Source organism: Rhinolophus sinicus, linkage group LG05, assembly GCF_036562045.2.
Source record: "Rhinolophus sinicus isolate RSC01 linkage group LG05, ASM3656204v1, whole genome shotgun sequence".
Taxonomy (NCBI): Eukaryota; Metazoa; Chordata; class Mammalia; order Chiroptera; family Rhinolophidae; genus Rhinolophus; species Rhinolophus sinicus.
The window spans coordinates 129,928,283-129,955,695 of NC_133755.1; the positions used below are offsets into that span (position 1 = coordinate 129,928,283).

Below are 27,413 nucleotides of genomic sequence, written 5' to 3' on the forward strand. Positions count from 1 at the left end.
TTATTCGGCATTTTCCAAAGTGCGGGGATGTTAATATTTTCAGGGGAAAAAATACAATAATCAAATTAGTTTGAGAGATAAAGATCTGAAGGAAACTAAAGAGAATCTTTATTTCAGGACTTCTCAGAACATTTAATATGTTAATGTACTTAAGGAATAATTTAAAAATTTATAGAAGGCAGTGTTTCTTAAAATTATCTGACTGCAGAATCTTTGTATGTATGTCTGAATGTGTGTGAGCTTTAGCATAGGACATCTGTCATGACACTATTGTTTCAATGATCACCTTCGGAAAGCTCATCTATAACCCACTACTCAAGCTTTTGTTTTATAGAAAGTGTTTTTCAGATGACGTGTAATTCAATGTTCAGTGACACCACTTTGTTCTCCAGTAATGGCTCCCTGATCCCAAGACTTTCCTGTACATGGGAGAAATATTGAAAATTAATTGTTTTACCAAGTGGCAATTTATGAGAATAGATTTTATTTTTCTGATCAACATGTGCACCTTTTCACAGCTGAATTTTTTTGTGACTCTCAGATAGCTGCTATCCACTTAATAATAGAGTTTCCCGTAATCAGTCACTTTTAAAACAGCTTATATGTTTACCCCGACTGGTGTAGGTAACTCCGATCTGTTCACTTCAAAAAACATTTTGAAAATTTTGAAGATCGAAACCATCTTTGTGACACCTCCATTGTTTTTCACATGAAATACACCCCTCTCCTCTGACCATCCCTGAGGCCTGGAAGAACCTTTATTTTGCTTCTTTTTCTTACTCTCAGAGATGCTTACAAAACAAATTTCCTGCCCCCCATATCTAATTGCTAATTGGAAGAAAATTAATGTTGATCTGCTGAAAATTTAATGTGATGTCCAAGCGTGGAATTTCTGAAAATAAATTTGAAAATATTTTATAATTTAGAAAAATTTTAGATAAATTGTGATAATAGTGCAGACAAAGATTGAAGACTGAACACTATTTAAAATCACTGCCTCTAACTCTCTCTCCATCTCTTTTGTTTTAGGTGTGGATACTTTGATGAGATGTCAAGGTATGTAATAATATACCATCTTTCAACAGTATTACAACAACTACTCATAACATGCCTAGACTTATTTGCATAAGTTAGTTTTTCATTCTGAGCATCCCATCAATAGTCCGTTCTCTGGCCACACACGCGGACTCTATTTGATTAGAAAGGAATTTTCTGATCTTTACTGGTGTCTTTAAGCAGCATTACCTTAGGAGTTTGGGTATTTTTTTTTAATGAAATAGATAATTGTTGTTTATAAAATATTATGTGGCACAGAGTGTGGAGCAACTAAAAACATTCCAGTGTTTGCTGCTGGGCATGAGGAGACAGTGACACAGCTCATTTCCTCAGCCGAGCTCTCTTTGCTGCCTTGTACAACACTTATTTCAAAGCACGCCACAGCTTAGAACTGTCGTGATCCCCATTAATATAAAATCATTGACCCCTGCTCCCGCTGGTGCGACTAAATTACATTCTGCTGCTCAGCGGCAGCCGCACATGGGGCCAGCGCTTTTAGTCCTCGCCAGGTGCCTTGATGCCAGCGCAGCCCCTCCTACGTGCAGGGTTTGCCTTTAATGAGGATTAGGCACCTTCAAAGATCTAGGAGGACCCACTCCCAGGATGGAGGCCTTTCTAATGGCATCTGGGCTTATGGTAGGCAGTAATTTAGTATCTCAGAGGAGACTAGAGAGAGATTCATTTCTTGCCTCTAAGAAATTGCAAGAATGTGTGGTTTTGTGACTGGCTTTTTTCTCTCTCCCTCTCCACCAGCACAATTTCAAGAGCATTATGCCTAACAATATGTTTTCATGAAACCTAGAAGCTGGGTGTGGTAAAACTATATCCCAAATTATGACATATTCCAGGTGGGGACATTTCTCTTTTATGCTATTACTAGGTGACGTGCTATTAACAGAACTAAACCCATTCACAGATGTGCCACGTTTATTTTCATCTTTGTATTTTGGGTGGTGGGATTTCTTTACAAAAGGATTGATAACCTGAAGCTGAGTGTGATCTCTTTTCTCACTGTGTGGTCTTCCTTTACATCGCCCTGACCCTCTCTGTCCTGCCCCGCCACAAGGGAACGGGCTCTCTGAGAAGGGTGATCAGGGTTTGAGCCTTCCTTCCTACAGCGGGCATGGGATTCGCAGGAGTGTTTTCTGTGTTGGTACCCCCCCATGCTTGCCTGGATTGTTAAGGGACAAAGCTGGAGATTTAGGGATTGAAACAAAAATAGTCAACATACTAGAAACAAAACTAGAAAACATACTTTAGGTAGTCAAACTCCTCCCTTACATAAAACACAGAAAAGTGAAAAATTAAATATCACTCACACATTCCTATTAAAATAAATGTCAGTATATGAATATATATGTATATATATATATATATATATATATATATACACACATATATATGCAATTATGAGCAGTATGTTTAAATAAGTTATTTATATAACAAACTTACTCAATGAAATATTCAAAAATAATTTATCATGAGAATAAAATCTGATGTTCCAAGTAAGTAATATTTGTGGAAAAATTGGATGTTTTGTCTGGTGAGGGGACGATTCTCCATACTAAAGTAAAACTGATGAACTTAAGCTAGGAGAATTTGAACTCTTATGAATCAGTTGTTTTTCTCTCTGTTTCACTTTCAGTACTGAGACCAAATCATGAAATTATCCTGATTTGGTAACGATCAACATTTAATTTTTAGTTTGTAAGCGTATTTTGGCAAGAAAATGTGCCTTGACTCGGTTCTCGTGCACAGTGAAACCAGTCAGCGGTCTAAAATGGGACAGAGTTTGATCCATCCTGTACTGTTCGTATTGTGTATGGAGGCTTTGCCTGCACTTTCTGCTCTCTGATTCCTATCAGAAGAAACAAATTAAGTTTTATGGCCATAGGGAGTATCTGCAGAGAGTTCTCACTAACTGCAGAGAGGTTAAATGGTCTACACTATTAAATTACAAAATTTATAACTACTATTTATTGATTTAAATCCATTTTTGATAAAATGCACAAAAGCCAACAATAAAGGTAAAGTGTGAAATATCTAAGGGTCAATTCATCTCTGTGATATATAAATAAATATAAATAATATAAATATATTCACTATACTTTTTAAAAGACTTCTTTTCGGTTTCCAAAATTATTTTTTTCCTGAGGTTTAGTTGTGTTTCATGGAATTCGGGATCTGGATTAACAACTTGCTTCTGAAAGCGGATACCCAAACAGAGGGCTTTCTTTCCAGAAGGGTGTCCTAACCCCAGTCACACGTCTGCTAATTTGGCCTTTCTCTTAATCTCCCAAGAACTTGCTGAACAGAAGTGAAACTATGCACGTGCTAATGGCTTGCTCTCTGCAAACTCCTCTCTCTCCCCGAGAGTGTCTGGTGTGCAAAGCTGAGCTGGAACAAAGATACACTAATTATTCCCCATTAATTTGTCTGCTTGAATGGTCCTAAATACCAGAGTGATTAATTAGCACAAGGCAGCAGGGGCAGGATGTCACACCCTTCTCTGCGTTTAAGTGTCGGCAAGGTTGTGCTCAAGTGTTGACAACAGCATATCTTTAATTTTCTCCAAGAAGAAAAGTTTAGTCAGTACAATTAATTTGAGCTTGGCTGGTTTGCAGGAATATGTAACATGTGGAATGATATTACTGCTGTATAGGCATTTATTTATTTTTTGCCTCCTTAGGGTACAGTAAACTTTTTGGCAACTTGGTTAGTGAATAGTGTATTTCCTAATTGTTTCAATTTGGCTTAATTAGTTTTGTGCATTTTGCGGCAAAAAACATGGATCATAAATAGCTAGAAATTATTATTCATAATTGGCTGGGATGAATATAGATGAATGCATAGATAAGAATTAGAAGGAAGTAAAGAATGACATTAAATTTGGTATCATTTTAACATATGCATTTTCTTTCATGGATTGAAATGTACATCAATGTTATCAAAATAATTTGAGATCACGGAACTCCTAAAAGATATGAATCAATTTATTAAAAAATACATAACTGAACAGTTGCTTATTTGGCCTGCTTTGGTTAGAAGCAGGTTTTGCTAACATTTTAATCTTTATGAACAATATTTTGCCTAGATAAGTCTTCTTACTAGTAAAATAGCATAATAAGTGATGTTTAACACTTTCATTGTATTTCTTTTTTGTAACGTTGTCAGAGTGCCTTTTTTTAAAGAAAAATTAACTATTTTAGAACAATTTTGTACTGTTTAGAGAAATGAAGTGAAACAAATAAAGTAGCTGTGCTCATACTGTTTTCCCTCTTTTTTTAAGATTGAACTACAAACATAGTTCTGGAATAGGAGCATCATGGTATAGAATTAAGTAGCGTGTTTCATTTATTACATTATATTTCTTTGCTGTAACTGAAATTTTAAATTAATTCATTTGTTATGGGCATGCTGTTTTGTTTTGTTTTGTTTTCAAACAGTGAAAAGAGAAAAAATCAGAAAGTGCCATGCAGCCGGCAGCATGGATGTTCTCATCTTTTCTTTCACAGTCTTCCTCAAGCTCTATACAAACCCAAAAGGCTATTCAGCAGCAGGGGTGGGAGCACTGAGCGAGGGAAGGGGTCACCTCTCGCATCTCTCCATGTATCTCATTGTTCATCACTTGTCAATGTATTTCCCACACACCATCTCCAGCCACTGGGTGCCTCGTCCCGGCTGCCAGTGCCATGACCTCCACGACATTATTCTCTCTTCCTCCACTCCCTACATCTACAATTTTGTTTTGTTTTTTAATTTTTCCCAGACTGTGGTTGCAATAAGACTGTCACTGTGACTATGGAGGGTTGTAGAAAATACTTGTTGGAACAACTAAGGATAAGACAAAAGTGTCTCAGTACAATGATCCCTGACTCCTACTGTCTATTCTTCCCCCCGCCTCCATTCTTCCACCTCCTATTTTTCCATAACTTTTCACAGTGTGTATTAACTATTTATCGAAGCAGTATATGTACTGAAAAAAGGACAATCCATAGGCTGGAATCTCAATTATACTACTCATTAAATGTGTAATTTAAGGCAAAAATAAATAAATAAATAAATAAATAAATAAATAAATAAATAAATAAATAAATCACTTAGCCATCTGCAAAATAAGATTATTAATATTTGTTCCTTGGAGATATAAATAAAATAAGAAATATGATTGTTCATCCCATTTGTTTAAATGTTACTCTAGCTAAAGGACGGGTAACAATATTTTCTTGGTACCCCATAGTTTATTGAGTATTTTGAGTATTTGCTGTATTTGCCACATCAATGGCAGGGCATAAATAATTGGCAATGTTTATACTGAAATGAGGTAACTCCCATTTATGGGTTTTACTACTTTTCCTCTGCTTCAAAAACAGATAAACCTGGAAAGAGTTAGAATGCCGTTGAGCCTCTTTATATCAAAAGGAAGAAGTGGACTGACATATGTCCCTTTAACTTTGAGACATGTTTATATCTTTGAACAGAGAACCACTAAAAAGTTGTGATAGTCAAAGCTAAATACCATCAGCCCCTTCCCCCGCACCCTCTCCTCATATGTATACACTGCTTTCCAGATCAAGAAATGGAGTCTAGTTTTCCTCTTCTTAAATCTGCCTAGATTTAGTGACTTGTCTTTTCCTATAGAATGAGGAAGTGATGTCCTGGGATTTTCAAACTAGGTCATAAAAAGCTTCACAGTTTCCGCTGGATTGCTTGGTGTACTTGCATTTGTGATGCTTCTTCTAAGACCTGTAGGAAGCTACATGAAAGAGCTACTTGGAGAGGCCACATGTAGATGCTTTGGTCAACAGCTGTAGCTAAGCTCCCATATGACATCCCACATGAACTGATCACCATCTTGAATGTCTAGCCCATCAAACCTTCGGATGACACCAGTACCAGCCACCATTTGTTTGCAAAGACATGAGAAACCTCTAGTGAAAATCACCCAGTTGAGTTGATTTGATCCACAGAAATGTGAAAGATGGTGTTACTTTAAGCCACTGAAGCTAAGGATAATTTGTTATATAGACCTACTAATGAAACAACAACAAAGCTACAGATTAGTGTAATTTAAACTTTTTACATCACAGTGGCCAATCAAGATAATGTTCACAGCTAGAACTTGAGTAATTGAGGGAGGAATTTTATTTGTGTGTATTAGCTGTCTTCATTCATTGATTGATTCACCCATTTATCACTTGGCTATGTAATCAGCCAAAATTTTTGTTTGTTATAGACACTGAATAATTTTATAAACAAAAGATTTAGTTCCCCAGTGTGTATGTATTTAGAAATGAACATTACCAAAATTATTTCACAAATGAGGAAACTGAGGTTAAAAATGTGCATCTTTAATAAACCATTACAAATCATTTTAAGAATTGAGGTGAAATACCAGATTTTGAGCTGTGATGATTTATCCTTAACTCTGAATTACACTGATTCCTAAGGACAATAATTCCCTGAACAGAAATTATAATGTTGTTAATGTTTGAAAATATAGAATGTGAGAAGTAGAATGGAAAGAAAACTCTGACCAACTATTAGGACAATGACACCTATGTGCCCCAAATTCCTTTATAAAATTATCCTAACATTAATAGTAGTGGCATTACTCTTGATCTTTTAAAAAGATTAGTGTCAGTACCATCTTATGTGCTGTGGACAACGCTGGTCCCACAAATCACATCTTTAGGAAGAGATATATAGATGAAAACAATTTAATTTATGGACTTGACTTTTTAAGAAAATACTCATTTTTCCTTTTGCTTCTTGCCTTTGGCCTTCTTTGACAGTTCCAACTGCTTTACTTTATCACCTTCACGGGCTTTTTCTGGCTGGATCTTTAGTTACAAAACTCAGAGTGGGAAAAAGTGACATAGGGTGGTATGTTTAGTACTATTTGGACACCTAGCAGCTTGTACTATCTAAAGCAGTGACACATCTCCTCTCATTTCTCTTTTATGAGCACAGGAGAGGAACAGAGATAGAAGGTGATTTTACTTTGTAAAAAAAGAAAAAAATAGTAAAAAGGCCCATTGGCTCTCACCCTAGGCTGAAAGAAGCAGTGAGCAATGTAGATTATAACTGTGCTAAGTATAACCAATATGATCTCTTGAACACTAACTGACAGTCAGGAATTTCTTCCTCATTCTCTCTGAAGTGTTAACATTGTCATGATGTAAAGGAGGGTGCAACCCAAGTAATGCAAAATGTTCCTTCTTCCAACAGAGGGTATTTATGAAAAGCATTCACTTCCTGCTGTCCATTGAGAGTCTTTCTGCAACAATATTTTAATGTCTACTATCATATTGAAGCTAGTACTTGTGAACCTTGATTCACCTGTAACATTTCAAGGTAAATTTGGAAGTATCAGAGAGTCTTAAATATTAGTCCAAGGTCTAATGCCAGGCAGTTACACTGAAATCACCTACAGAGTGTATTAAGAATCTGGGCTTCTAAGACCCCACCTTGCATGGCTGGGACCTGAGACTCTGCACTTGTTCTCATCTACCATCAGATGTGTCCATGCCCAAGCTTTGTTCCATGGAACTGCCATTCATTGAGATGCTCTGTGACAGGAACATCTGTCCTAGAGATTCACAGTGCATGTGATCATTTAAAAAAGTCTTAGAGATATTTAGCTTGGCTGAGCCAAGTATTTCTAGACTTACTGTACCGTCAAAACCTTCTTTAACATACTATTCCATGGAGCACGGTTGAGCAAAGGGAGTTCGGAATAATACTGAGATGCTCCTCCTACAAAAATTAAGCAAAATGAAACTTCCTTTGCTTTTGCAAAATTTATGTTTTTCTCACATATTTTTGTAATATTTCCTGTAAGCTTAATATTTCTTTTCTCTTTCCATTTGCTTACTAACCTGCTTACTAATATGTTTTCTAATAATTTTTGAAAATTAGAAATCACCTTAAAATTATATGTGTCTCAAATGCTCTGTTTTGTGTGTGTGTGTGTGTGTGTGTGTGTGTGTGTGTGTGTGTTTATATATTACTCATCACTTTAAAGGCATAATTTGAAGAATTTACCAAAGTATAAACAAAAGATTCTGCTACAGAGTAAATGCCCACCAGCACGACTTGCCATTGCCAGTGCGAATTTTCCCTCAATGGACTCTAAGCTACCTGGGGCAAAGACAAGCTCTCGCTCACCTTGCCATGTTCAAAAGTCTTTGTTGAATTGTGTTGATTCTTGAAACCAGGCTTCTCCTGAATTGTGCTCTCCGTATCCAGTATGTTCTACTCAATGTCTGATTCACATACTTCAGAAGCTTGCTGGCTTTGTAAGTTTTCTATGTTTTATTTTGTTTTGTTTTGTTTTGTTTTAAAGATGATTGACATTTCATCCTCACTTTGTATATTAGAAACATCAGTAACCAACATTAGCTCATCATCCCCTTCAGCACAAACACCCAATCTGTCATATCTTTGACAAGCTCCTTGAGGACAGGGATTATATATTTACTTCTCTCTGCTCCTAATAAACCTATAATACTCTTTGGTACAAAAGCATTCAAGAAATAGTTGTGGAGTGGATATAAATAACCAAAAGGAAAATATGCTGCACAACCTGTGCCCATTATGACTTCCTCAATATACTGTAGTTCTAAAAAGCAAAATCCCAGACTTGACAGTTTATGGCCACCTGTGTGCCAACCTTGGTCTGCTTTGTGCACTAAACGGATTTCTCCTGTTTGCTTTTTCTGTCCCTTGCTCTCTCTTGCTCCTACTCACATTCAAGCTCTGAATATTCAGCGTTGCTGTTAAAAGTTAAAGTTGAAATATAATGAATTTCAAAGTGGGTGTTTTATTAACTGCACCCATAAACAAGTGAGAGTTGCATTACACTGTGACAAAAGTTCTTCAGCTTCTATGGGCCCTTGTGTTCCCAGATGAAGAGCCAAATGGAAATGTTCAATAAAACATGTGTGAGACTGCACAATAGAACAGTCCTTACATTTTACATCAAGCTACATCAGGGTCACGGGAGGTGTTTTATTAGCACAGTCAACAATAATATCATGATTTTTATTAGGAGGAAAAGATAGTGAGAGACTACTAATTATTTTTCAGCCTGAGGGGCATTTTTTTTTTTTCTTGAAATGACTGTTAATTTGATCATTGTCGTGCAGTTCACAGATTTACATGAACTTATTTCACTGTGACACATGGTTAAGAACCAGACTAAGATTGTTGCTTTATTAATGGTTTTCAGTAAATGTATTCAAAAGTGCTAACTGTGTGAGTGTATGGATGATATTGATAGCACTGGGAAGGTTGAATCCTTTTGGAAGTAGCTAGCCTGAAGCCCTTTCCACATGATATTTTCTTTGTTCATGCAGTGAGATGCTAAGCCTGTGAGAATGAAATAAAATCCCAGTGAAATAAGAATGGTGTTGTCTCAGATATTACCAAAGTGGCTTTTCTAGGCTGTTTCCTTTCTTGTTATACCCTTCCCCCAAATAGGGCAGACATTAGATGTAAAAAGCCAGTGATTTCTCAAAACTTGCTTTGGCATAATCAATGAAATACTGCCCAATGCTTTTGTTGTTACATGTTATAGCCTAAGCATAATCTACTAATACACTAACAATTGTTGTTCAATGTATCTCTAAAGCTAATTTATTATAATTTTCTTTTTGATCTGCACATGTTGTGTTAAACTGAAAGCAAGAATCTTAAGCTAGTCGGGACCAGACTCATTTTTATTTGATCTTTTTTTACAAACATCATCAATATGGTACAAAGTCTTACAAAAATCCTCTCCTGCCCTGATACCATAAGAGATTCCACATAAGACATAATTTTAATTGTGGAAAAAGTCTTCAAAAAGGGCAGAAGTTTAATATGTAGGAGAGAGCCCATGATTCATTCTGCAGGGTTTTCTATTAAATTTAAAATTGACTTGTTCTAAATAATTTAATGCATTTGGAAAGAAATCCTGAATTGGATTCAGAAAATTGACATAAGAATCATATTAAATTTGAGGTGAAATCCATTTTTAAGATAACAAATTTTTAAAATGTTATTACAAATATAAAAGTGATTTGTAAGTTATAAAGTATATCAAGATTTTAAGTTATTGTCTTTATTAAGTGAACTGTTAACCCATATGCTGGCCAAAAAGACCAGCCAGTATCTTTATATGTTTTAAATGATCAAAACCTACAGAAAATTTGGTGCATATCATCTGCATAACAGAGTGGTTTTATACGTAGTATAACAAGTGGATGCCAATTAAAAAAATAATGTTTATCCCATGGCAAATGTATGTAATTTATATTTTAAGGACATCCACATTATTAAAGCTGCTCTTAACTCTTACAGTGGGAATTGGATTTGACAAGAAATGCGTTGAAACTTCAATTTAACCTTGCTACAAGTATGAGAAAATGCATCGTAGCATTCAAATATTATTTGTCAAAAATAATTAAAAAGCATTTTGAGGCAATTATTCCAATTATACTTTTGCCTTTGTTTATAAGGGGAAAATCTTTTTCCCCAAATGCTCTTTATATGCTTGAATTGAAATACTTTATACCCTTTGGGAAATGTATGTATGTGAAAAAAAATGTTTTTCATGTGTATACCACCTGTCATTAACCAATCACTTTTGAAAGCATTTTAACAATGCCATTTTGCATCATATGAAACTGGCAAAAATTCCAAAATTCTAATAATTCAAAACCACAATTATGGAATTGGGGGGGCTTATTGAGACCTTGAAAATCATTGAGTCTATTTGTCAGCTTCTCAGCAGGATGTGGGCAATTTTGCTTATTTTTTCATTGTGCTTTTCACAACTCCATTTCAAAAGTCTTATAGTTTGCATTGTTGCAATAGCTTTTGATCAAGTCATCAGTGATCTCTTTACACTTGAACAATGTCACCATCCTTGAAATGGTAGACCCCAAATTCTGAGTCTCCAGAGGCCCTGGGACACTGGGCCACACGTGGCATGGACAACTTCTGTTGTAATTCACATTGTTATGCAGAAAGAATTTTGATTGGGGACATCTTGAAATTCCTTCAATTATTTCTCAGAAACCTCACATTAAAACCAGTATAGATTAATTTTAAAGGTCATCTGAAAGTCTCACCAAAGATATTTTAATAGAAAACAGTCTGCATTATGCACACTGATTTGGCTAACAAGTTGTCATAATGGTATAATGTCTCTTATATTACATTAGTGTAAAAGAAAACTGTAACTTATCCCATTGTTGATGCTGGCATATGCTTTGTCATTCAGGGCCATTTGTCACCAAGAAAACTGACTATTACAAAAAGAAAAGAAAAATCATGGCCACGACTCTGAATCACACTGTACATTAGGAAACGAATCACACCAGAGCTGAAACTGCTCTGAGACAGAAAACCATCACACTATAGTCTCTACTTCTTCCAGATTTTTTTTTACACTTTTTAAATTATCATTTAGTCCATACATTTAACGTAATTTAGAAACAAGTTCAGGTCCTTTGAAAACTTACTTTGTCTTTTTATTTACAAAGGAGAGAATTAAAGAGTTTATCTTAAGAATTAGGGAAGCTAATGCCACCTGAAACATCTATGTAGTTTTGATCGTCATCTTATTATCACAACCATTCATGAGTAAAACCTACAAATATCACCACTGTCATTTTATGTTTTCTGTCTGAAACAACTTTCATTTCCCTATGTAATTTGTAAAAAACAAACTGATTTCTTCATGGCATCAAGTTACAAAGTACTTTTATCTTAAATATCTAGAAGAGCAACAAGAATAGTTGATGATACAAAATAGTAACAATAATTGACAAAGCTTTTATTTTCTACTAGGTCCTGTGGTCAGTAATTTATGTATATTATTATAGTGCATGACGCAAACAACAAAATGAATGTCTAGAAAGATCCTTCTTAAAATCCTGAAACTTAACTGCATTCAGTGTGATGGTGGTTAATATTTTGATTAGACCCACATAGCTTTTCTTACAAAAACATGCAAACTTAGGCAACATACACTCAAAAGGATTCTGTTAAAGACTCTGGGCCATTAATGTGGTCTTCAGCTTGAAGTACTCCCTACCCTTGGATAATAAAAAGTGAGAGCAGCTTACGTGTGTTGCTCAAAGAGGAAAGTTGACAGGCAATGAAGGCAGGAACATGAGTCTTAACTCTGCTGCAGAATAATAGACAGAAAGGAGACATGCTGGAGGGGCCACAGTAGCAAAAAGCCAAAAAAAAACACACAAAAAAACAACAACAGTGTCTTTGGTGAAACCAGCAAAGCACTGAACTACAATATATTGTTTTGGGAGAATACAAATTAAGAAGTATATGATGACACATCATTTCAGCTATGCTGAGAGTCCATCTCTCTCTCTCTCTGCATTACCTTAAGTTACATCTTTGTAAGGCTCTCTCAGTGGTTGTAAGCACATGCCTGCCCCTATGTGTGGACAGCAACAGCTACCAAAGTTGCACTCGTTCAGGTGTGTTGTGGAAACAATGCAAGTAGGAGCGGCAATGCCCTAGGTAAGCTATGTGTTGCTAAAGGGTAAGGAACGTTTATTAGTCTGGAATAAATAAAGAATATATTTCCATCATTTTATATAATGGCTCAATTTCTGGAAAATTCTGTTATGTTAAATTTATACAAATAATAGCTTGAGTTTATTTATAAATTTAATTTAGATTCTAGGTACCATTCACACCCACATAAGTATCTTGGCAAGACATTAAAAAATTGTATATGACTCAGTGCTATATATATATATATATATATATATATATATATATATATATATATATATATATATATATATATATATATATATATATATATATAGTATAAAGGTATACTGTATAGTGACAAGATATACTGTATAAAATAAATTGAGGTCAATACACAGATAGAATAAGTGTTAGAGGTTTCAAAAGTTAAAGACAATACAGAAGAAAAAAAAGCTTAGAGGTAGGAAATAGCCAGGAAAAGGCTACCTGAATATCTTGCACATCAGGAGGAAAATGTTTGATCTTAGTTGACAGAGAAGAGAGGATTTGCTTTGCAGGCTGGTAAATATTAGCAAACTACGTAGGTAGAAAAAAACAAAAAACAAAAAACACAGCTTGTATAGATTTAAGGTAATGGAAGAGGCAGTGGGGAGCTTGGATAATGGTTTGAGTGGCAGGTGAAGGAATGAGTAGTAAGAAGACCAGCCTACATTTTTCTTGTTAAGGTTATTGGAAGGAAATGTTGGATAGGTTATGTGGTTCCACCTAATGGAGGCTCCTAAATGATGACCTTTGGGTCATCATTCACTCATTCACTTGTTTATGTATTTATCAAATGTTTATGTGTTAGGCACTGGACTAGACGTTGGAGACAAACAGTACTGATGCTTGCCCTGAGGAATTCACATTTGGGAGAAGAGGCACATAAAAACTCATTACAAAATAATAATGGCTCTAAAAGAGGTCTGTAGAAAGTAGCCTGGTCACAAAGCAGAAGGATTAATTTTTCCTAGAATGGAGGCATGGCTGAAAAATCTTAGGAAAATAAATGTTTTTAAACCGATGGAAGTGATGAAAAATATCTTAAAGTAGATGAAACTGATGAAGCAGGCCGTAGAAACTGGAAACTGTTGCGGAACAATCCAGACACAATGAGAATATATATATGTGTATATATATATATATATGTATATATATATATATATCAGGCTATCTAGCATCCCTAGCTTCTGTTCAGTAAAATGCCAAAAGTACTCCCAATCATTGTGACAACCAAAAAAATGCCTCCATGAATTTCCATCATCACTCTTGGTATGGCAATTAAACTTCTGACCTTTATGACCCAGGTACTCGAGCCTATTTAAAAGGAGTGGCCACTAGTTTTTTTCAGGCAAACTTGAATTTTTCTTTCTATATGCATTTTTTTTCTATTAATATACAGTTTCTCTTAGTGGTCTTATTTCCTTTTAGCCAACTTTGTCCAAACAATTGATGTTTGTAGTGTGAAAGCTCAGAAACAAAGTTTGTGATAAATTCACGGGCTCATACGGTGTCTGATTTTTTTAAACACTAGATAGGTGAAGACACTTGAAAATAAGGCAATCATTTGAGACAATAACTGTGTTTTCTCTATCTTGGGAACCTTGCAGTTGGGTGTTTGCTTCCCTTTATATATTTGCTTCAAACTGTGTTCAAGGAGCCAGTTTTTTTTTGTTTTTTGTTGTTGTTGTTGTTGTTAATTCCCTTATAAACACTTTGCATTTGCAAGTAAATATGCTTTTTTCTTAATAATTTTGTCTCTGAATTTTCCTTTGACACTAATCTTATGACATATATTCAAAGAGAGAGCATTAATTTGTAAACAAATAAGGAAAATTATAAACTTTGTGCACCCTTACTATGAATTCCCTATTCTTTAAGACAGTTCAAGAAAAATTATGTTACATTCAGTAATGTCATCATTTGTTTACTGATTAAATGAGCACTGAATACCTATCATGTGCTAGACATTTCCATCACTGGAGATGAAGGAATGAACAAAACAGACACAGGCCCTGTCCCCGTGGGGCTCACATTCTAATTATTAATATAAATTACATATAATATTAAGGATAATTGATTGTATATAGTGCAAACATTGTGAAGCAACTGGAGCTTTAGATTTTATTCAGAACATGTTATCCTGCTGTTTTCATGTATTTTTGGAGAATTTTTATATCATGAATAGTTACTAGCTATTACTTGAAATTCATACTCTGAAGTAGAGGCCCTATTACTCAAAGAGGAAAAACACTTGGTGGTCCCCTTTGAATGTAACGGTTGTTGAGATGGCCGATACCTATTTTAAAATCATCACAGTTTGAGACAGGATTGAAAAATGGAACAGTTCAGGAATGAAGTCATTAACAAATTAGTTACATCTCATGGAAAAGCTTTAGACATTAGACTATCTCCATTCACTCCATTAAAACAAACGTCAGCTTTTAGAAGTATCTAGGAAGCAACTTGCTCACTGAGTGGATGTGGCTCAATATTTATGCAGAAGTCATTGCAAACCCCATTTCTATTTCAGGGGATCAGAAAGAAAACTAACATGATGAGAGTTACAACTCTCATCAGTATGAATGAGCTTCCTGAACTTTCTTTCTTAGATAGATATAGTTGGAGATTAGATGCAACCTTTGGAGGTCTTATGTTTCTTCAAAAAGAAAAGCTAAACGGTTATTACTGGCCTTACTAAATTTTATTATAGAAATAAGCTTGTTTGACCCCGCTTTGCTGCGTGTTTACAGGATGTCCATCGTACAGGGCACAGATGTGACCATGTAATGATTAAGTTTTCTTATTAGCTGACTAGAACCTTCAGTTCACATCATTCCTTTAGAAGTTAAGGAACTTTGTGTGCAATTTACAGGGTCATTAAACATTTGTTCTGTACATACATTGTCTTAACAGCTTTGGTCATTTGTTTCTGATTCTTCTTTCCTGCCTGAATAAGGAATCAGATGAGGGTGGCTCTGTTATTCTGATGGAAAGCTCAGTGAGGTCAGAGACAAGTTGTTGAGGATGGCAGTAGAGTCTGGGGGGAGTGAGGGGGGGGATTGTTGAGGTAGCCTGCAGGGCTTGTGGGAAGGGTGCTGAGGCTCACAGATTGTTGTGGATTTCATCCTGGATGGTTTACTGAGCGATTTGGGATGCCTGAGGTGAAAATTACAGCAATTTTAAGAGTCTGACACACTTTCCAGCTGATAGCACTGAAAACATGACTTGTAGGCTTCTCCTTTTCTTGTTTATTTCTCTGAATGAAGATGGCAGAAATGCTCCATATGGACTCTTACCCATTCTGTGAATTTTTATGAATTAAACTAATTTATCTTTTAAAAATTTATTTATTTTTTTCCTTCTCTGTGAGCAACTTATACAATGGAGCAGAGACATAATATTTGTCAAAGTTATTAGAGCCTCGGATTTTTAATTACTGGTTTGAAATCCCAGCCCTTCTGGTAAAATATGGATTGTGGACTACATAGTGAAGGGGAAAAAGAGATAAAAATAACATTATGCAGCATATGAATAGGATATTAAAGACTTGTTCTCATCTAAGACAATATGTAATACATTTAATATTTAATACATTTAATAATAGATTTAATGCTCTGGACACCATGTCCTTTTTATTTTATTTTCTTATTGGATGGGGGATGTGGCGTTATCAACTAGTACAATAAATTGTAACCTCAGATGACACATTGTTCCTTAAAATAAAGTGTAGAAAATCACATACATAAAAAATTGAATATTTTTTATGTACAAGCAAATATCGTATCCTGTACTAAAAGTTTTAAGTGCATATCTCCTTAGAATGAAATTATATTGCTGAAAAGAAATGATCTTACTCTTTTTTTTATAAGTTCTATCACATCACAAAATTGGATTTGTCAGAATTACTGTTAATGATTTAAAATTGTTCTTTCAACCTGTATAAAATTATGAATTTACTATTTTATCTATAAGGAATAAATACATTAAATCTGTTTCTTCCTAGAGTTTTAGAATCTATGAAAAAACCCCAAATAAGCATGAAGCACCTATTATAAAATGAGCCAAATTTGAAGTTGCATTATGCTATTGCTATGGACACTTCTGTGCAATGCTCAAAATGTTATACCTCTAGGTAGATGTGAATTGCATTTGTAATTCTAACATCAGAATCTCCACATTAGTTTCAACGCCTCCACACATCAAAGACTAGTTTTTTTTCCACCGTTCTTAGGATTCCTCAACAGTATAATAAGGAAACAGTAAATACTTTATGGATGAATGTAAGCATAACTAGCAATGCCATATGATTTTTAAATTTATTAAAAAAGCATATTTAATATAAAACATCTTCAGTTATAAATTACAAGAAAGTTAAGTAAACTTAATTAAACTGTGGAAAATGGTACAGTTTTTTTCTACTCCTCAACATTTTATGCTTCTCATATACCTGGACATATCAAGGAAGTTTAATGAATGAATAGCTTTACTTATAACAATAAGTGATCCTACTTTTTTCTACTATGACTGTATTTCTGCATCTCTTAACTCGAATTCTGTTCATTGCCTTCCCCAAAACTCTGCTATCCATCAGCTCTTCCTTTCCACCGCCTTTTACTCTATTTCTTAATACTACTATGAATCTTAAGCTGCCCTCAACAATCATGAATCCCAGATTACAATCAAACCCTAATTGTCCCCATGTTGTCAAATAAGAGTTATGGTAAGAAAGGGCTATGAATACAACTATTCCCTTGTGAGTATGCATTCAGCTCTTGATACATTCAAAAACCTTAATTCATAAAATATCAGTACAAAGAACAAAATGCAATTCGGCAGTTATTTGCATGGAAGTTACCACTTAAAATGAGCACCAATACCTATGACATTTGGGCTGTCTAGACAAAGGTTGTTTACCCAAACTAAATCCATTAAAGGTATGTCTCACACTGTTAGCTAAATCCTACTAAAAATATTCGCATTGAGTCCAGCTTGCCCTGGTGCCTAACTCCATGGCATAAATTAAGGTTCAGAGAAAGTCTCTTAACTCTTTCAGATCATTAAAGCAATATTCCAACGGAGCAATTCCAGTCATCATTGGATTAATCCAAAATGCACATATCTTCATGTTACGGTTTATTTTTCACTGCACGTTTTCATCTACATTAAAAACATGAAATTTGACATTTGAAAATAAAGCTGCCAAAAATGCGTATTTAAGAAAGAAAAGGAGAATAAGATTGTGAAAGAAAAGGAGAATAAGATTGTGAGTGTGTGTGTGTGTGTGTGTGTGTGTGTGTATGTGTGTGTGTGTGTGATAGTTTGGGTAGAACAAAGTTTGTGAGGTTTAGCCTATATAAGTGGTTTGTAGACGAAACAGTTGATAATCATAGCAAAATAACAATAGTACTATACCTGCAAGAAGGAATAAGCAGGACTTGACATCTACCCTAAGTGAGAGGTTATTGTATAGCCCACACACTTAGATGTCCTTCCTTTATGAAATTTAAAAAATAGTTATTTGTGATTTTTCATTTTCTTGTCTTTTTTTCCCCTTCTTTTCTTTCTTTCTTTTTTGGTTTCATGTTCCACAGACTAGGTCCCTAGATCTTATTTCATATTACTGCATATTATACCTTAAGTCATTATTTCCTTTCTGAGAACACACACTAAAACAAATGGGGCCTGAAACTCTTCAACCAAAGTTAAGAAAAAGGCTGCTGAATTATCAATGAATTTAGTATCAGAGGTATTAGCATGTAAAAATCTTACCATTTCACAAAAATGTGATGAGTATAGAAAAACACTGGGCTTGAGAGTCCACATAGTCTAATTGTTCTTTCATTGTCATTTTGATTTTCTTGCTACTCCAATTCATTGGATTTATTCAAATTATTTTAAAATGCGTTTCTCCCCTGGCACCTTGAACTTGTAGGATTGTCTCTTCAAATCAAAATATGAAGCTGTGTACCTGTCCCTCATCTATCCAGACTAAACCAAAAATCACAACTTCTTAAAAATATTTGGGTAGAGTGATTATAATAATTATTGGTTTGGTTTTTGTTAACCTTTACATTTTGTTTGAGGAAGATTAAGTCAATCCACCTGGAGTTTAATACTGTATGTTACTATAGTAACTTTATAGCCTGTTTGGCTGTGACAAAGGGGCTTCATCTCGTCCATTTCATGCTCCTGTGTCGACCTACTCCCTCCCAGTGTTTTATTATATCTGTCTTTAAGGGTATCTGCGGGAGCCACAGCTGCTGGGCTTTTGTAACAGAAAGCAGCATTCACCGTGTGAAATGCTGGCTCTAAGAGGTCTTACAGGCTGATGGCATTATTGAATTTCAAAGCAAAGACAAACAACATTAAATTGTTTAAAGCTAATATTCATGTTTTTCTGTGTACCATGTGTTTTTCTAGAAAGAATATGTAATCTTTTCCAGAAAAAAATATATAATTACTATCTAATAAAATTATGAATGACAGGATAGGGAATAACCCTAAGGTGACATAACTTGAAAAACAAACCCAAAGTATATTTAAGCCCGGAAACTTGCAATACAGTCTTTTAAAAGGGATTTTTTTGTTTTATCCAAGTAATCTGATTGCTTTCTTCTTGTCAAGTTTTATAAATATATGAATGTGGTTTACTGAGTAACTTCTGCATATGCTTTTATAATTTATAGAGAGATGTTAATATTATTCACTTTAGCAAAACTTAACCTATTTAGGTTTTAGTTTTAAAACGAAGTTTTTTTTAGTTTTGATCTCTTTTGAGGAAATCTGCTAGATTCCATTATTCCCAAAGATAAAGCATCAGTATTTGAAAGGGTGGAATTGAATATAGTCTGAGTGTGTTCACAAATTATTTATGTGACCGTACAGAGAAACAAACTTTTGATAATAATTCTATTTTTCAGTTTCTCTCATTAACCAAAGCACCTGCCCACCTTGAAACTTTTCATTCCCCCCAAAGTGGTCCAGTATTTATTTGCCTCTGTTCCATACAAGGCAACTTTTATGAAATTCTTTTTCAGAAGATCAGTGCAGTGATTTTCCAGTTGTGTTAATTGTTGTGTTGGAAAAGTGGTGAACGCTCTGTGCTATCTTGTTAACTTGCTAAGCATCTGGTCAGCAGGGTAGTTCAGTTCGAGCAAGGCTCTTGACACCTCTGCCAAGGGTTATTGATACCTCACACACCCCAGCTGAGGCAGATTGTTTTAGTTGGGCTTCAGATCCATAGCGTAGCCTGTAGATAAGGGAAAAAAAAAACACAACAAAAAAACACACAAGTGATTGACAGCCCACACCTCCTGGGCCCTTCTTACTACCAGACACAACATCTGCTATGCCCTGTGGAGCAGTGAACCAACACACACCGAGAGAGAACTGTTTCTAGTATTGTCAGGGTGGATTTTGTTTAACCCTTTGTAGTTAATCTCTGGAGAAAAGTGTGAGATGGCTTTTGTTTGGGGGTGAAGAAAGGGGCAAATATAGGTTTGGGAAGAGATTAGAATGCCTTGCTTTAGGAGGAATTTTATTTGATAAAATATTACAGAAAGCGACAACAAAGGAGTATAATATAAGTGACTAGAAATAACCTTATTGTTGTGATTTTTTTCATTGTCAAATGAAAGATTTGTCATATTTTGTCTCATCACTAGTTCAGAATAAGGAAAACAACTTTTGCAAAGTGGTGGATTAATGGCAAACCATTTTAGTTTTCATTTACACAGTATCATCAAGCATATAAGATTTTTATTGCACCTAGATTTATAAAAAAATATTCGCAAAAATTCAAAAGAGATGAGGAAGCCAGTATATTGTTAAGTAGATAAAGTCACAATGTGTCTATGCCAGAGCTTTTACAAGACAAAAGTACTGTGCATCTACTATTCTGGGACTTCCGAAGTTATAATACTGAAAAAATGGGAGTCTTTATATCATTTTTTTTAAATAACTTGGTTTTGTTATTGCCAACTTGACTACCCTGCTGATAGAACAAGAAATCTTGTATTTGCTAATAAATATGGTTCATTAAAAACGCATTGAGAAGCTTTTGTAGACTGCCAGCAATATATAAGAACATTTAAAGTTTCTCCAAAGCAATTTCCAGGTTAAAATTACTGTAACATTTTTGAAGAGCTCATTTTTGTTTCTGGATATTTTAAGATATCTTCTGAAACAATTTCTCACCCTTTCGGTATCTTAATAAAGTTAAAAAGTAGGGGAAAATGTTGAGGTTAAATTACCTAAATTCTTTACATGTGTTCTCTGATATTGGCATGAACAAAAATTAGGAAACAGAGCTTAAATACTGAAAAAATATAACAATGAATCTAAAAGTAATTTAACACATTTCTTTTCACTTGGGCCAGTATTTGTCAGACTCGCTTTCCATCATATTGCCATCCATCAAGGCTAGTGCTTAATTGTCAAATACCTCTGTTTACAATGCTTTAAGGACAAGTTATGTTACAGAAGAGCTACTAGCATTTTTATTATGTCTTTATTATAGCAATGTAATTAGCAGTATTGTTATAGTTATGCATGACTCTCACCTCTTGTCAGCATTTTGTTACTCCCACATAATTAACCCAATATTATGAAGACAAAGATATTATTACTTGAGTTATATGATATTATATTGCTATCACTCAGGGTTATAGTAGTGAGTGAATGTATACCTATCTGGCATTTAAAATGCATTTTCAACACACTTGTTCTCATGCCAAAAATTGTATCCAAAGACAGATTATCATTTAATAACCAAAATTTTAAATACTTGTAGGCAGACAATTTTTTTATTTTTTCATTATTTTGAAATTTTATTATATGCCATATTCATATGTGTGTACTTCCTGCTTAATTCTGTTCAATTGATCCATTTATTACCATTCCAATGTCACATATTCTCATTATTATTATAGCTTTACCTCATATCTATATGTATACTTGGAGGAAGCACACAAAAACCTTAGTTTTATCCTTTTTGTCATTTTTTTTTCCCTAGCTATTTGTGCACACAAACTTCCATAGAAATACAAAAGAAAAGAACAAGAAATTTAAGTAGAATAGTTTGGTTTTTTTGTATGTGATCCAATCATATATTCTCCAGGAATAGGAGAATTAGCTCATTCACAGTCATCAGCCATTACTTATGTCTACCATCTCATTTTGTGGTTTTTCTTTATCATGCGTTCTCTACGTTTTCCTATCTTCTACTAGACTGAGTTTCATTCAGCCCCTATTTTGAGAGCACTGTATGTGATTTCTATTCTTTCAGGTGTTACAGTTAATTTTTGATACATATTTAAACACATCTTTCTCAAAATGTCAAGAGTTTGCCATTATCTTCCTTCCCCCCTTTTTCCCCTTCTTCTCTCTGACACCTCACCTTACCCCAACTCATTTGTAACTCTCATCTTGAATTTTTTTTCAGATTATTACTGAAAATGTGTCTTCTGCTTTTCTTTTGCTGCCTCCTCATCTTTCTCCTCCTCCTTGCCTCCTCTTCATTCTCTTTCTTCTTCCTTCCTCTCCTTCTTTTAACTCACAATTACTAAATTTTAACGAACATTTTGCTTGATTTTGTGCTCAGCATTCCCTGTCCTCCTGTACCCATATAAATTCATTTGTCCTTTCAGAAGAATATATTCTTGAATGTTTGCTTTTTTCATTCAGTAAGGTTCTCATTTTACTCTTTTTGGTAGTATTTTACCTGTATCTGTGATTTTCTAGTGTAGTGGTATATTAGTTTTCTTTGGCTGCTGTAACAAATAACCACAAATTTAGTAGCTTAAAATAACAAAAATATATTGTCTTACAATTCTGTACTTCAGATGTCGGAACTGGGTCTTCCTAGGCTAACATCAAACTGCTGGCTGGGCTGCCTTGTTTTTGAAGGCTTTGGGAGAGAATGTATTTCCTTGCTGTTTCATTTCTAGAGGCCAACCACATTCCTTGGCTCTTGGCCCCCTTCTTCTCTTCATCTTCAAACAATAACAATGTCCTGAGTCCTTCTGCAGCTTCCATCTTCCTAAAAATGTTTAATGGCAAATATATGTAATCTAGGATAATCTCCCTTTTTGAAGGCCTACTCTTTAGCGAACTTAATTCTATTTACTACTTCAATTCCCCTTTGCTAGGTAACCTGACATATTCACAGGTTTTGGGAATATGGACATAGGCATCTTTCAGGGTGGGAGGGTGTCTTTTACTCTGCTTATCACAAGTGGACAGAGGAGAATATTCAACTAGGGGCAGCAGCCTATTGGAATGGCCTTAGCTAATGAGATTGACGGTGGTTAACCCTATGAATTCTCTTCATAGAGATCTCTCAGTATTAAATCAATACAAAGTTTCTATTTTAAGCTTTTAAATGCAAATATATATTTTTATATTTAATTTTCTTGCATGTTCTAGTCTTAAAGAGGGAGTAGCCAATTCTAACATGTGCTTAAATGTAACAATTAGAATAGAAAGCAGAATTTATATGTATGAACCACTAGGTAAGAAGAAAATAAACAGTTTATATAGAAAATATTGAGAAAAAAAAACACAAGAAAGAATAAGAAAAAAATATATTAAATAAGACATAATTCAAGACCAAACAATGTAAATCCACTTAAATTATTGTTAGATTACATTTTTCTTTTATTGTTATTATTTTTAATTAGAGTTTATTGGAGTGAAAATTGTTACTAAAGTTACATAGGTTTCAGGTTATCGCATTTTCAAACTGAGTAAAAAAGATAAAACAAAAGCATATCTTTTGATACAGTTAAGAGGGAATCTCCTAAAACAATAAAAGATTGCTAGGTTGAAATAAAGTATTAAAATGTTGCATACATACAAACGAAAAGCCTAGATCACAATATTAAATTCAGTAAAAAATGATAAAATAAAAAGATTACATTTAAAATTAGTAATTGGATGTGTTTGTACCGTCTAGAATTTAAGATTTTATTTGTGCTCTAATTATATTTGTAAATATTCTATTTTTTAATTTAAGAATGCATATTAAAACTATGCAAATTAAAATTATCTTGTTTTATATTAAATCAGACTTTATTTCATTCAAGGACAATTAAAAGAAAAACACAAAATTTAAAGGATCTCAAAGACAAAGACAGAGACTAATATAATACACGATGATTTTAAACTACAAAAAATAATATACGTCTTACATAAACAATAGAACACTAACAAAATTGAATTAGACTACAATTAGAACCTCAAATTTTCTTAGGGTACATAACAAATCACATTCTTTCACCATATTGCAGTGAAAGAAAACATTAATGTAAAATATTTACACAAAAACTACACAAAACATATATTTTTAAATGATCTATTATGAAATTCTTAAAAGGAAACAAAAATGTAATTAGAAGCTTTTGATAAAGGACAAAAAGTAGGAATATTTTTGTCATCACTTAGGGAATACTGCCAAAGTTTACTCAAATGACTATCCATAATTTTGAATATTTTATCAAATAAAAATGTGGAAATGAATACTTTAAATATTGAACTAGAAAACAAGTGCAAACAAGTGCAAAACAAACATAAATAAAATGCATAATAAAGGACACCAAGAATTAGAACAACTCAAAAATGTAAACTTGATAAATCCAAAAACTTGTTTTTTGTAGGGGAAATGGAATAGAAAAATTTTCAGATAGTCCACAACCCAAAATTCAATCTAAGAAAGAATAAAAATGTTTAAATCAGATTAAAAATTATGGTTCTATGTGTATACATATTTTCTAATTAATTTGAAAACTTGCTGTAATGCATTGATTTGTTTAAAATATAAATGACCATATTTAAATAAATAAAAAACAGAAATCCTAAAAAGAACTGAGTTTTTTCCAAATAATTACCTCTAAAACAATGTGCCAATTTCCCTTCATTTTTCAGATATGGGAGTTACTATATTTTATTGTTAATATTGTAGTGAAGTATGGAAGGATGTTGTCATTAATGATACTAGAAATTTATAAAAATTACACAAAAAAGGAGATCTATATCTTTTATATAAATAATTAGAAATCAAAAATCAAATATGACCATACTACAAACTCATATATTAAAAAGTAATATATCATGTCCAACTAAGTTTATTTCTGAAATGTATTCTTCCAAAATGTTACCACTTAAAGCAATATAATAATCTTAATATATGTAGAAAAAATATTTGACATATTTAATATTAATTCCTGACTAAATCAAAACAATAAAATAAACAAAACATTGAAACAAACAGAAAGAAATAGAATAGCTACTTCTTTAATATAATAAGGGATAATAGGGAATATACATATTTACATATATTTATAAGGGTTTTAAGTTACTAGCCTATATTATTTTTAATGGAGAATTATTATAATCATTTGAATTAAGTAAAAATAGGAATTCTAAAAAGTCACCGCTATTTTTTTTGACATTTTGCTCCAGGGCAAAGTTTATATAATAATAAAAGAAAATAAGATAAACACTACAAAGAGAGAAGGGGAGAGAAAGAGGAGAAAAATAAAAGGATTGTCATTATTTACATATGATTTCGCAAAGCTAAAAGCATTAACTAATAAAATATATTAGAAATAGGTAGATTGAAAAAATTGCCCCCGAAAACATAAATAACATCCAAGTTGAAAATTAAAAGAGAGAACAAAGGATTTCCTTTTAAACAGCAATAAAAACTATACAACACCTGGAAATTAACTTAGACATGAATGTATATTTAAGAGGAAAAAGCAAAATTTTACCAATAGCTATACAGATACTGGCAAAAATGAATATTTCCACATTCTCATAGTGGAAGACTGAATAATCTAAAGATTTAAATTTATCTGAAATTAGTTTATACATAATGCAAATCTAATCATTATAGTCAAAGGGTTTTTTACAATCTTATTGTGACTGGGATGGAAATAACAATAGTAATTGACAATAAAATATTAGAAAAATAATGCAATTATAAAGAAGAATTTACATGATGAGATATCATCTATTGCACAAATATTGCACAGTTACGTTTATTTAAACAGGAGTAATTGCAATAAGAATACTTCATCCATGGAAAAGAATAAGTCCACACATAGGTTCAAATGTGATCTTCTCAATAAGAGCTCTTCTAACCACACTGTTTTATATTAGGACTCACCTTAACCTTGTTTTTTATCATCTAATAAATTATTTAAGTTCCTTACTGCCTGATTCTATCCATTAGATTAAAAAAATATACAAGATATTTTTTGTCTTTATTCACTAATATATTCAAATAGTACTTGAAGTACAGTGACTGCCAAACAAATATGTATTTTAATTAATTACTTCAAAAATCATTGAAAAAAGATAGATTAATCCATAAATAGTGCTAGCACATTTTTTAAAATTATAGTTGTCATACAATATTATATTAGTTTCAGATGTGCAACGTAATGATTAGACATTTATATACCTTACAAAGTGATCACCCTGATAAGTCTGGTAGCCGTCTGGCACCATACTTGGTCATTACAATATTACTGACTACATGCCTATGCTGTACTTTACATCCCTGTGACTATTTTTATAACTGCCAATTTGTACTTCTTAATCCTTTAATCTTTTTCTCCCATCCCTCCAGACCCTCTCCCATCTGGCAACCATCAGTTTTTCTCTATATCAATGAGTTTGTTTCACTTTTGTTTGTTGATTTATTTCATTTTTTAGGTTCCACATATAAGTGAAATCATACCGTTTTATTTTTCTCTGTCTGACTTATTTCACTTAGCATAATACCTTCTAAGGCCATCCATGTTGTCACAAATGGCAAGATTTCATTCTTTTTTTAATGCCTGAGTAATATTCCATTGTATATAAATACATATACCACAATTTCTTTATCCATTTGTCTATCTATGGTTACGTAGGCTTCCATATCTTGACTATTATGCATAATGCTGCAATTAACACAAGGGTGCATATATCTTTGTGAATTAGTTTTTTAGATTTCTTCAAACACCCAGAAGAGAGACTCCTAGATCATATGATGGTTCTATTTTTAATATGGAGGTTTGAAGAACCTCCATAATGTTTTCCATAATAGTTGCACCAGTTTACAATTTCACCCACAGTGTGCAAGGGTTCCCTTTTCTTCACTTCCCCATCAACACTTTTTTGTTTATTTATTGATAATAGGCTTTCTGACATGTGTGAGCTAATATCACATTGTGGTTTTGATTTGCATTTTCCTGATGATTAGTGATGTTCAGCATCTTTCTATGCTTCTGTTGCCCACTTATCTGTATATCCACTTTGGAAAGATATCTATTTATGACCTCAGCCCACTTTCTAATTGGATTGTTCATTTTTTTGATGTTGAGCTCTATGATTTCTTTGTATATTTTGGACAGTAAACCTTTGTCAGCTATATCATTTGCAAAAATTTTCTCTATTCATTAGGTGGACTTTTTATTTTGTTGATAGTTTCCTTTGCCCTTTGCAGTGCAAACACTTTTCAGTTTGACGTAGTACCATTTGTTTACTTTTGCTTTTATTATCTTTGCCCTAGGAGACATATCCAAAAAACAATATTGCTAAGACCAGTGTCAGAAAGTTTATTGACTATGTTTTCTTCCGGTAGTTTTATAGTTTCAGTCTTTAATCCATTTTGAGTTTATTTTTGTATATGGTTTAAGAAAGCGCACTAATTTCATTGTTTTGCAGGTATCTCTTCAGTATTCCCAATTCCATTTATTGAACAGACTACCTTTTCCCCATTGTATATTCTTACCTCTTTTGACATAGATTAA

At 33.5% G+C, this 27,413-nt stretch overlaps 1 long non-coding RNA gene across 5 annotated transcripts in view; it reads left to right on the forward strand.

Annotated features, from left to right (window-relative positions):
- The window catches only part of LOC109453591 (uncharacterized), an 878,050-nt gene that overhangs the window by 691,107 nt on the left and 159,530 nt on the right, over positions 1 to 27,413 (forward strand). For all 5 annotated transcript variants that reach the window (XR_012496688.1, XR_012496691.1, XR_012496692.1 and 2 more), the window contains one exon: positions 1,030 to 1,056. This is a non-coding gene — a long non-coding RNA (uncharacterized LOC109453591). The remainder of the gene's footprint in view (positions 1 to 1,029; positions 1,057 to 27,413) is intronic.